General features: G+C 40.1%; 1 protein-coding gene across 7 annotated transcripts in view; it reads left to right on the top strand.

Moving 5' to 3' along the window:
* The first annotated feature begins 502 nt into the window (after positions 1-502).
* Positions 503-12,771, top strand: part of strbp (spermatid perinuclear RNA binding protein) — an 84,576-nt gene continuing 72,307 nt past the window's right edge. For 2 of the 7 annotated variants that reach the window (XM_067573718.1, XM_067573722.1), the window contains exon 1: positions 1,782-1,975. The gene's annotated coding sequence lies outside the window, so the exon portion shown is untranslated. Of the gene's footprint in view, positions 610-1,781; positions 1,976-10,457; positions 10,539-10,661; positions 10,694-12,771 lie in introns of those variants that run through there. The other 5 variants (XM_067573721.1, XM_067573720.1, XM_067573724.1 and 2 more) reach the window with 5 other exon arrangements.

Raw genomic sequence — 12,771 nt, 5'->3', positions numbered from 1 at the left:
GCTGTTACGCTGATCAAATGTTTGCACAGAAGGAAACTAACATTTTCGACAACAGGCCCTTAGTCTAATAGTCTAATGATACTCTGATCTGATTGTGGTTCATAATATAAACTATGCTCATGTCATTATTTGCGACTAGATTGTTATCTGTCATGGACCCGTATTTATTAGATTTCTATAAACCTATAGCTACTCATTTTCATTTTAGGTTTTCAAAAATTTGGAAAGTACCCCAACTGCCATGAATGATATTATTAGTGCGCGCGCACACACCCACATATATACACACACACACAGTGTGGGAGGAAAAAAAGAGAGAAAGCTATAAGGAAGAAAATAGCCTGCACCAATTTGTTTTCTTGTGTCTTCCTCTTCCTCTTGCACCTGTCTGTCTCACTGCACCCACCGTTGTACTGTTCACCGTACAGGTGCGAGCGAGCAGAGGCTCGGGCCGCTCCGCCAATTAGGATCACCGAGCGTGACCACGTGAACAAATCCCGTTGTCTAAATTCCCGTTCGGCGGAGAGCAGCTCGGAGTGAGCGGCAGCGCTGAAAGCCACATTGAGTGGGAAGTAATAACGGCAGGCTTGAGACGGGAGCGTTGTGCAGGTAAATTGCTTTTTTTCCCCCCCTGGCTATACACTTTTACTGCTTTCGTCCCCTCTCACTATAGCTCTATCAGGACAGGATGCGGCTCAGATGCGGGGCTCTGGGACAGCATGTCTTGGATTAAATTTGTCGTCGGTTGTTCTCCTCCGGTTCAGGACAAACGGCATCATCGGCTGGTTGCACTGCACCGTCTTCATACCCCCCCTTCCCCACTCCTCACCCCCCTTCTCCCTTTCTCTCCCCCATGCAGGCACGTGAGGCTATTGATAGTTGACAGAAGCCTTGTAATCCCTGACTGATCTGGCTGACCGGTCACGGCCGTTTGCTAAAGTAGAATATTGATTGAACTTAATTTCGCTTCGAGATTTGTTTTAATTGGTAACGCCTGCATAGATTGACGCCGTGCGCGCGCGGGATGCGGGGGGTGCGGTGGCGGGGGGCTGGTGCAAGCGGAGGCAAGCTTTTATTGCTGAATTATTTATAAGACTGTCTGTAATAGGGTATATGCTGCTCTTGGATGGAAAGAGAATCACGGTCAAGATATAGCCTACTTCTAGGTTCTTTCTTATTGTGATTTCTCCCCATTTTTTTGTAGATATCGCACATTTTTACCCCACTTTGTTCAGTTTAAACTACTTAGGCGCATTCTCTTATTGTTTTAGCAAAAAAAGTAAAAATTTAGAGCTGAAACAAGTATTTGTTTAGTCGAGTATATCTACAGAATAGCCTTTAACAGCTTTCATAAACGAGTAATCATTAAGTCATGTATCAAGCAAAAAATGTCCAAGAATGTTATGATTCCATCTGATTATGTTAATTTCTGTTAAACGGACAAAATTGGATTCTTGTGACTGGCATCTCACTATGTTCTGACATGTATTGGGGTTCATTTTTATCAATTAATCAATTAATTGGAAAATATAGCCTATGGATAGGTTTAATTGATAACCACAGATCTGCAGTTGTTTACGTCACTGACATTTTTCTATTCCTCCCGGAAAAAAACTAAATTCAATAAATTGGCTAAAGAGATACGTACATTCAGCTCCTTTGCCCTGCTGTGTTTATGCCGTTTTTACAGCCTTTTACTCTACCGGAATGAATCAACCCCGGTCCGCGCATGCGCATTCTCGCCACCATTCATCTCCAGGGATCTCGCTCTCTCGTCTCGTGCGAGAAACCAGCAGGCGGCTCCGGGCTTGCGCTCGCTGCCCCGGTTGTCAAGGCACCAGCAGTCTGTGACTTCTCCTCGCTGCGGCTGGACGTTGACAGCTCAGATCGGCTCTTTTCATTTCGGACTTTTGCCCGTTTGGATTTCTATGTTTTGCCGGCAGTGACGGACTCTCAACAGCTTACTGATAACACCGTAAGTTGGTTGATATTTCTTTTCATAGCTAGCTGTGGTTTTTTCCCCCCAGTTTTTGTTTCGGCTTTACATGCGTCTTTCAGCGCTGTTCATCCCGAGAGAGTGGCAGGAGTTTTATTTTTCTTGCGCTTGGTCTTGGTTTGGTAGAGGTCTGTAGGTTGAAACACATTATCTCATTTCTTTTTTTTTTTTTTTTTTTTAAAGGTAGCCTAATTGTTTCTTTATTTGTTTATCCGTCTTCGCTTTCGCTTTTTTTCTGGTGGCGAAAACAAAAAGAGGAACTTTACACGTAATGAAACGTTAACTTTCCTCGTGTTGTGAGTTGACAGTGTTTTCACTCAGTGCTTTCGGAAATATGTTTTGGTGTTAACGTTATGGATAAGATGTTGAGTAAGATGAGGAGACCAGAGGTGGCGGTTTGACCGTATAGCTCATCTTTTACAGCAGGTGTCTGATAGCCCACTTCCGCACTGTGCTGCGAGATACCAGTAGCATGTAAAACCATTGAGGTCTTTTTAGCCCAAATATTTTTCCCTGCTCTTGTTATGATATGGCAGGTCCTTCTAGTCGATGTGTCTAACTGTTTGTTTACTATGCGCTGTCTATTATAATTGATTCAATATTTTTTCCCCTTTTATATTTTTCTCGAGGCACTGTTTTAGGGAACTAAAACTAAGTCATTAAGGCACTTTTTTGTTATTTCCTCTTGCAGTTAACCATTGTTTTGTGTGTGTATGAGCGTGTGGACGCGTGTGTGAAATGACAGAGAGAAAAAAATGCTGATCTGCTCTCTGTTCTTGCTGAACCAGCTTGTTGGCATACCGAAACCTGTGCAGCAATCGTAAACGAACACCTTATTATTTCTTGGTCTCACGACAACTGGAAAGACCACAACAGGCGTATCAGCTTGCCAGTGTTAAAAAGGTTCTCACACCTGCCTATCATGCAAAACTTTCCAAACTTCTTCTCAGTGCTGAAACAGCAATATTGCAGATTTTGCTTTTTTTTTTTTTTTTTTTTTAATTGTATATATTTAGCCTCTGTTTTGATCTACTAACTGCTCTCTGCTGTGGGTTGTGCTGGTTTCAGAAGTTTATCAGTTCTTTGTGCTTGGTGGTCTTTGGGCTTGACTAATGGCCTGTTGCCTTTGGGTTATTTTTGTTTGCTCCACCCGGCACCACCCAGTTTCATGTGCAGGAGTCGCCCTTGCTAATACACCCAGCCACACCTGCCTCGCTCAAGTAGAAATGTGGGGTGCCTTTGTTGTAATGCCCAGCCCTTGCTTCACATGCATAGATAGAGTTGATTTAGAGATTGGAAACACAGACTTCTTTAGTTGTTGCTTGTTGCAGCCGTATAATGTTCCTCTTGTGCTGCATACAGTGGACTTTGTGAATGTGTAGGAGAAAGGGAGATATGGAGTTTATATCCTTGCTGTTGGTGTGTGTGCGTCTGATTTTGCATTTTTGCTTCTTTCTGTGTGTGTAGTTATATTTCTTTTCTGGGGAGTGTGATGGACAAACATCCAGCGGCAGCCTTACATAGTCAGCAGAGTACCAGGGATAGGGCAGATCGAGAATGTGCGTGTAAAAGAGTGTGTATGTACCTGTATACTCGAGTGTGTATGCTCCAGGCTGCCATGAGCACTTTCACAGACTCTTTCTCGTAAGCACTGACTTGGCAGTGAACTCTCTATCAGCATCGAAAAAATAAGACGATGAGAAGGAGGGGGGAGAGCGAGTTAGTATTGTGCGCTCGAGATGCACAATCTGTCTTTGTCTCTCAGCATTTCTTCCTTCGAGCGTTGTTTTCTCTTGGTATTTCGCTTTGATTTCTCTCCTCATCCCTTTTTATTGACATTTGGCTCATCTTTGTCTTGTTATTTCTTTTGATACACTCTCTTATTTCCTTTTTTGTGAAAATGAAAAGGACAACAAAGTAAAATCCAAGACTTATTTCTATTGACTTCATTAAATCAAGCATTCCTGAGTCGTTACCTCCATATATCCAAAAAATGGTGATTTATTATACATAACAGGTACAACAGTGAGGTTCGCTTTAGATTTGGTTGTTTTCCTTTATTTGTTGATATGTAATGTTGATTTATTACACAAATATGCAAAATATAAAATTAGGCACATATTGATCAGTAAATGAATGGTGTTTTCTTCATATTTTGTGTAAAGCCAGATAATATGAAATACATAAGGAGAAGGGAACAGAATTTATAATAATAATATTTTGGCGAGTATGAATGACCTTGATAATAAACACAATTAATCAAATGAACATTAACAACATCAACATTAACAGTTAGACTAAATAAATGATCTGCAGATATGTACTAACAGTGAACAGTGAGAGTAAGAACATAATGGCATTTGTTTGTGTTCACTCTGGATTAAACCTCAGGTTAGTTACTTTAGGTGTAAACCTGTACTAACCTCAGTTAAACAAACGGAGACAGAGCAACATCTGTTGACAAAGCTGGCAGGAGCCACAGAGATGAAGACTACACCAACAATAATGTCATAAAAACATTCCTGGTGATTAGCAGCAAGCATTTCGTTGGTTTTAACTAAACTGTATTATGTTGTTGTTTATAAACCTTGGTGATTAACACTTAAACAGAGAGCTGTGTGTCTCCTGCAGAGGCTGCTGCTGTCAAAAGTCACACAGAAGACATACATGTAACTACGCAGTGAGAATGCTAACCAGCTAGCATGTTAGCCGGCAAACTGTACGAAACATACAACAGTCGCTGTTTTCCACCCACAGTGTTGTTGCTTCCACGAAAGTAGACAGCCTCTCTTCATCACCAAATACACTGTATGTGGTGACCCATCAGATTCACTGGTAAGAGCCTAGCGGGTTAAGAGCGCAGCCTTCCCCGCGTGAATTTCAGCGAATCACGATGCATTTCATCAGTCATGTGGCTTGAAAAATCTTCTAAATCGTTGCAGACTGATTGGCCAACCAACTTTCCCTGTATAAACTTTTACTGGCCTGGGGCCACCTGACCATGGGTTATGTCAAACCCTGAGGCTTAGTACCATTTTTTATTTAGCATTTGCTGTTTGGTGGCTTTCCTGGTATTAAACAGGTGACTGAATCACTCAAAATGGATTTGGATTGATTTAATGGATTTTAATTTCCATTAATGAAAGTTACTTGAGTACAGATATCCAGATTAACGATACATATAGAACTTGCAACACATAAGAACACCAAGCATGCATGGCAAAGACACACACACACACAGTCACAGACATAATAGAGTGATAATAGCATAAATAAATAAATAAATAAATGAATATATAGTAAATAAACATTATTTAATTACATTTCCTGTCAAGTCCTGTATGTAGCCTAAAGTCTCAAAACACCAGCTGCATCCTTAGATCTTGATAAGGAATGGATGATAAGGAAAAACTTCCCCTCAAAAAACCTTTAACATGAAAAAACGAAGGAAGAAACCTCAGGAAGAGCAACAATTATATTCTGAAGATTACAATGTCTGGTTTCTGTCTTTTTTCACTCTTAAGTTTGTCCTCTTCCCCTTCTCTGGCTGCTGTCATCTCTTTAAACCCACCAATGTGTGTGTGTGTTGTGTACGATTGGGAGCAGCATCACGGTCCCTTGGTTGCTCGGGTTCTGGTTTGCCTTATGTTATGCTCTTGGTTTAAACAGTTTAGAGTCTCAGTAACACACACACAGTAACAAGAGAACATACAATAGGGTGAGCAACACACACTCTCTCTCCCTGACACACACATGCACACACAAGGGGAATCTCTCTGCTGCCATTGCCTCAGCAATTTGTGCGTATTTGATGCCCGGTGCCTATCAGCGAAACAGGAGTCTGCCTCCCACTTCTCAGATTCTAGCATACAGCAGCACATTTAGAGTCTCATCTGGAAAGGAAATGTAGCACTAATCCAATTGGCTGGAGCTTTAGTAAAAGCTTTCCTAATTGGCCGATATGGCAGCTGGCTGCCAAGGCTCCAGTAAGCACAACAGGGAGTTGGGGAGAGTCCCAGTGGTACTGTGGTGCAGGAGAAACAAAACAAAGAGCAGATAGCAGGCGTGCGCTACTGTTTTTAATATTCGTGAACATGGCAATAATAAAGGACCCATCTGCACTGCTGACTCAGATCCATCCAGCTGACCGTATCTCATTTTCAGCTGTGTTGTTTGCCATGCACATATGCAAATATACACATGCGCACATGCAAACCCACACTCCCCCTGCATTCCATCTGCAGGAACAAGAATGGCTTTCGTCAAACAAACATGTTTGAGGAAACATCTTTCCAACTGGTTTAGGAACAAAGCTTTCAACACAGGAATATTCACTGTGTGTGTGTATGTGTGTGTGTGTGTGTGTGTGTGTGTGTGTCTGTGTTACAAGAGGAAGAGTGCTTCTTAGCAGAGAAAAAATGCCAGCAGCCACTCCTGTTTCCTTTCACTTCAGTGTGGAATCCAGGAATAACTTAGAGAGACATAGACAAGAGATCAGAGAGAGAGAGAGAGAGAGAGACAGACAAGGAGAGAGACAGCGAGACAGACAGAGGCAGAGAGTGTGAGAGATGGCCATGTAAGGTTTCCTGCACCACGGCTTGCATCACTAACCTGAAATGAACTATGCAGGGTTTAGTTTCCCAAGTCACTGTTAACTTGAACTTTGGCTTTGCGTGGTTAGCTTACAATGGAACAAAGGCAGCCTTCACCACAAGATGTATTAGGGAACCTACAGAAATAATAGCGAGATTTCCGGAGGAATGGCTTGTTTTTTTTTGCATTCTCAGCTTATTGAGTAATGGCATTGTTGCTTAATATAGCTACTGCATATGATGAATTAATTTCCCATAAATCCTATGGAATTTTAAAATATGATTTCTTGAATGAAGACAAATTCCTTTTTGTACATTTTAGAAAGTTGTAATTTTTTTTTTAAATCATTGTCTTGAATCTGATTGAATTTTGTCTCAATATAAATGGTGAAATTACTGTAGAGTAGAGTTAATACAAGTACGTTGTTCAATCCATGATGATAATTTTTTTTTTTTTTCAGAGATTGAGTGCAATATTTCTTTAATTAGGCAGGCCAGTGAAGAACACACACAGTGGTTTGTTTATCATCTTTGCTCTGCTCACAGAATTAAAAATCAAATATTGACATTTTTATTACATGAGAAAGGGATCCAGATGGCATTGTAAACCACTTAGTGTGGGTTTACACAGAATCCCTGTTCTACAAATAGAAATTAACCTCAAAGAACCTATTTTATTTTACTGTGTGCTGACGCTGAACGAAAAACATTAAAGGTAAAGTCAGCAATTCTAATCCAGTACACTTTTTTGTCAAAATCAGCAAATATCTCTTCATGGTCCGCTAGCTGTCCCCACTGTGTGTGCACTGTTAAAAAAAATCTGGTGTCCATACACAGCACTAGCTCTGTAAATGGGCATGTACACACAGCAGCTTGGAGCGAGCCATACAACATTAGTTGTCCAATCAGCAACAAGGGACGGGGGAAGTCAACAGAGCAGCTGTCTGTGTGAGGACATGACAGTCTCCCATCTCCAGCACCCATTGAATTAGGAGGGAGGGCTGGCAAACTGGAGAGAGAGAGAGAGAGGCCGTGGACAATTCACATAGAAAGTGTTTTCTCACGGTACAGATACGCTTCCATTTTATTAAAAGTATTAATCCACACTGAATTCGAGACAGTCTCACAGTGACCCCTCACGTTTTTTTACGCTCTGAGTCTGTTTATATCACATTTAGTGAAGCGTAATCTGAGCAGGCAGCTGTTTAAATCATCATAACCGTATCAATGAATCAATAAACACGAGCACTGTTGATTTCTTCCTGTGGAGTCGACATGTAAACTATTTTGGTTCAGTAAATTTCTGCTGTCAGTCAGCCCGGTGAAGGCAGTTTGGCCGCTGCTTCTGTGGACAGAGACGCTGAATGCAGGTCGAGTGAGAAGTGCGGAGAGTGTGGATGAACTGTTGTGCTCACATGAAAAGATTTTTTTTTTTTCCGCTCATGAGTGGAAAGTGTGAGAGGAACAGAAGTGACTACAGCTGACGCGTTGCTCTGTATTCTGCCATATTTCTCTTTTGGTCGTCCATGAATTTGGGGGCGGAGCTTCTAAAGGAGCACGAATGCAGGGATGTATTTGTTTGGGTGTTTAGTAGCAAATATCAACAATCTTTCCCCAGAATGACTGACTCTAACTTTAATCTTTTGCTTATCAGTGCTGCAAAACTATGAATGATCTGATGACATAAAGTTCTCCATGAGCATGTATACATGAAACACCTAATGGTCAGTTTACATTCATTCATTTGAAGAATACATTTAAACATATTCATGTGATTGATTAAAGAGCATCTGATCAACATTTTCCTCGGTATTTTGATCAAATCTGAGCCTTGTGTCTCCCAACAGTTTCAGTTCACTGCTCAGTGTCACTGGGTGAAGGCCATATTTATAGAGGGAAGCTTTTAGAAGTCCGCTCTCTGCATATTCCATTTCACTTGCCTATGTGGTGATGAAATTACCAGGAAGAGGTTGTGGTGATGGACATGTACGCAAGGAGTGTTAAGAATGTGCTACAATATGCAAGTATTGCATTTCTCTGGCAAAATTATGACATGCATGCGCAGTACTGTGCAAAGGTTTTAAGTGCTTAAAGTAAAGTTAGGATGCTTATAAAAATAATGCTATAAATACTTTTTATTTATCAATTAACTTCATACAAAGTTTAGTAAATAGAAGAAACCTAAATGAAATCAATATTTGGTGTGACCAGGCTTTGCCCTTTAAACAGCACTAGTTCTCCTCACAGTTTTTCAAGCATCTTGGAGAACTTGCCACAGCTCTTCTGTGTTGCTTCTGTCTCTTCATGTAATCCCAGACTGACTCCATGATGTTCAGATGAGGTCTCTTTGGGGGCCATACAGCAAGATGTCCACAGGTGTTGTTTCCTAACCCTAACCTATACCTGAACCATAGTTTATTTTCCATTACCATGATTTTTTCCAATGGGCATTATACACCAAAAAAACCCACCACTGGAATTTCGAGCCGCAAAAATTAGTCATGTAATTGATTAGTTGATTGAAAATTAATTGCCAGCTATTTTGATAATTGATTAATCATTGTGAGTCATTTTTTAAGGAAAAATGTCCAAATTCTCTGATTCCAGCGTCTCAGAAGTAAACATTTGACTGTTGGTCAGGACAAAACAAGACATTTGAAGACATCGCCTTAGGCTTTGGGGAACAGTGATTGACATTTTTATCATTTTCTGACATTTTATGGACCAAACAACTAATCAATTAATAGAGAAAATAATGGACAGATTAATTGATAATGAAAATAATCATTAGTTGCAGCCCTAGATAAGAATCTAAACATTTAAAGTGCCTAAAACCTTTACACGGTGCTGTACGTGTACAGTACAGGCACTGAACAAGTGACTGGAGAATGGGTGAAGAGAATGTGCTCAGTTTGACACTTAGATATAGGAGGCCCATCTGCTCTATCACTCTACTACTGTGACTCACTGAATGTCACCTCTCAGATCTGCCTCGCACGCAGTCGCTCTCTCTCTCTTCTCTCTCACACACAAACACACACACACATTGACAGCAATATGACACATATATTGTACACATGTTGATAACCCATTTACACAGACCCCAGCCAAACTCTCAGCTCTCTCTCTCTCTCTGTCTCTATCGGTCTCACACTTTCTCTCCCACTCATTTACTCACTCACTCACTCCAACATGCTCACACACGCAGCCCTCCCCTGTCTCCTCTTCTCATGTCCCAGCTCTGCTTACTGTGTCAAAAAGAGCTTAGATCAGGGAAACCATAGCTTGACCTCATTCAGACTTCCTGGAAGATTGGGCTACTTATTTAAACCAAGCAGACCATGTTTGGATCATGACTGGGAGGTTGCCAATTTAAATCCCAGTATAGTTCAACAAATTTGATTGAACCAAACTACTGTCAGCGTGCCGTAGAGCAAGGCACTCAGCTCCATGTGATCCAAAAAGCAATACAAGACTGGGGTTGTACCGGGAAACTCTTAAAGCAGGAATAATGGAGGGACATTTTTCTCCACTCTCCCAATAGGCCTATTAAGACTATTCACACTTTCATTGGGCCAATAGGGAAAAAATAATTAACAAACTTTTGTAAAATGTAAATGCTGTAGCGTATTATAAATTATAACTTGTGTACGTTATTTAAATTACTTTTAAAATGGTTTGATTTTCTGTTTTATTTCTTTAGAATCACTGGATAACACAACAATGAAATCACTGTGTTACAAATCTCTGTGTTACAGCTCATAGTAAATTATTAACAGTTTACTGTACACAAAGTGAAAGGCTTGCTGCGATTATGAGCTTCATCTGTAACTGTTATGTCTCTCCATTCATCTTCCTTATTAATACAGTACATTAGGCAGAGCAGATGAGGAGTTGTTGGCTATACTCGCTTTGGTAACAAACAGGAAGAATACAGCCAACTCTTGGAGGTGTGTAATGTCTGTTTGTGTTAGTTGTCAGTGCCTTGAAAAACGTGATCTATCTCAGTCTGCCCTATTATATATATTTGTATATATAATATTCTTTTTCTCTCTCCTTCACGTCACTAAAAGGAGGAAGCAGAGAGGCAGAGCTTTAACAAAAGGTAAAAGATTGCCAGTAAGAAATTCTTTTTTTGACTGACAAGCAGCTAATACATTGTCTATGTAAGTGTGAGGTAGATAATTGCTTAAATACAGCATACATGCAACCTTTCCAGAATAATAGCAAAAGTAGGTTACACGGTTGCACAGGAGTCCTTAAAACTTGTCATAAAGAGCTGTAGGTAAATCTGTCTCCATTAGGCCTAAAGCAAGTATTTGTGCTGATTTAATAGGTACCCACAAGAAAAAGTCTTGGGACTAATTTTGAGTTCTGCACCAGAGTTTGAGAACACACACACACGCACAGAGAACATGAATTACATCTGAATTGGAGAAATTAGGAAAAATTTATACTTACACTTAAAAACAATGATATTTTTGCTTTGTGTGTGTGTGTGCATATGTTTGCCCGCAAGCAATATTTTTCGCTCTACTACAATGACCCATTGACCGGTGTTAGTAGATTAATTGCTGCTTTCATGTTAAGCTGTGGCGTATCACCCAGTAATTGGTAATGGAGATTATCAGCGAGATGCTATGTGGGTCTCTGTATGTGTGTGCGTGGGGTGTGAGAGATTTCTTTATCTGATTAGGACGTTTATCTAATAAAGTGGGATTTATGGGATTCTACTCTCTCTCCGCTGCACACACACCAGTCCAAGCTGACACACACACACTAGCGGAGGAAGAGGATCACTATTAAAACAGCACGTATATCTCTGTAGACCTGCAAGCTGTTGACAAAATCATATTGCATATTGCAGTGCCTTTGCTGAAGGCGACAGAATATAACACATCAGGACACAGTTACCTGTACGTGACTTCTTTTTCAAGTGTTAAAGCTGAAATCTGTAATTGTTTTTAGTGCTGAAATGAGTTGTTGTTGATTAGACATAAAATGGCAAATTTATTACTGATAAACAGTTTAGGTGATTTTTAAATTTAAAACACCAAACACACAGCTTCTCAAATGTGAGGATAGTAAACTGAAAACCCTTTTGATTTGTTTGACTCAATCAGGTAAAAAAAGCTATTTGAAGACTATTATTGTTTTTCATATTTTTTTAGACTAAATGATTGATTAACAAAATTGATAGATTATTAGTTGCAGGTTTTAACCTGGTTGGAAATGCAGTCTGCTGCCAATGCCATATAATTTTATCACTTCAGTATGGTAATTTTTTCAATTTTTACTTGATATCAGCAACAATCAGACGGAACAACTTGCATAACATTCAAAAAGCTGCAGAATTCATCTTTAAATAGGGTAAAAAAAAAAGTAATCCATCTATCTATCTATGTATATGTGTTTGTGTATATATATATTGCATGTACAGTATTACAGTGTACCGATAAAATCATGTGCTAGTGTATGTGTGTGAATATGTGCAACATCACAGACACATAAATCAAAGATATTAATGTATACACACATACTTCTGTGTATACATTGTGTCAAAGCTACTGAGCTGTAACCACCCGTGCTTGTTGCCCTTGCTGGGAGGATGGGGATATAAAGCACAGGATGCAACAGAGTAACACACACACACACATCCATATGTATGCCTACTATGAGCAGAGAAACAGGGCTTGCAGCGGAGCTTCACCATATTTCTCCTGAGATCTTTTGGAGCCACATCATTGTGTCACTCCAGCACACACATCAGTGTCAGGCTGACTTGCATAAGCAAAGCCACCGCTCAGTCAGCTGCCTATGTGTGTTTGTGTGTAGTTGTGAAAAGAAAAGCAGGGACAGGAGAGCAAGTGTATGTGTGCAAAAATATTTTCTAGTGTGCATCCGTATGTTTTGCTTGAATCAATAAGTCATCTCACTGCCTGTTTGTCCTATCTACAAATTGCTTGGTGCCAAAAAATGATTTTTCATTCTTTGCTGTTTTATGGCATACAGCTCATTCTCATTTTCTGTGTTGTGGTATTAAACACACACAGGCAGAGGATGCCAAACTGAATCAAAGAGTGAATATCTCTGTTTGATGTTTATTAAAATATTTCTCCAGTTAATGTATCCTATAATTGTGTATATAAATATGGGATGTAATGTAATGTATGGGATGTGTGA

The sequence above is a fragment of the Thunnus thynnus genome, chromosome 19, assembly GCF_963924715.1.
Source record: "Thunnus thynnus chromosome 19, fThuThy2.1, whole genome shotgun sequence".
Taxonomy (NCBI): Eukaryota; Metazoa; Chordata; class Actinopteri; order Scombriformes; family Scombridae; genus Thunnus; species Thunnus thynnus.
This window is presented reverse-complemented; position numbering and strand designations above follow the sequence as displayed.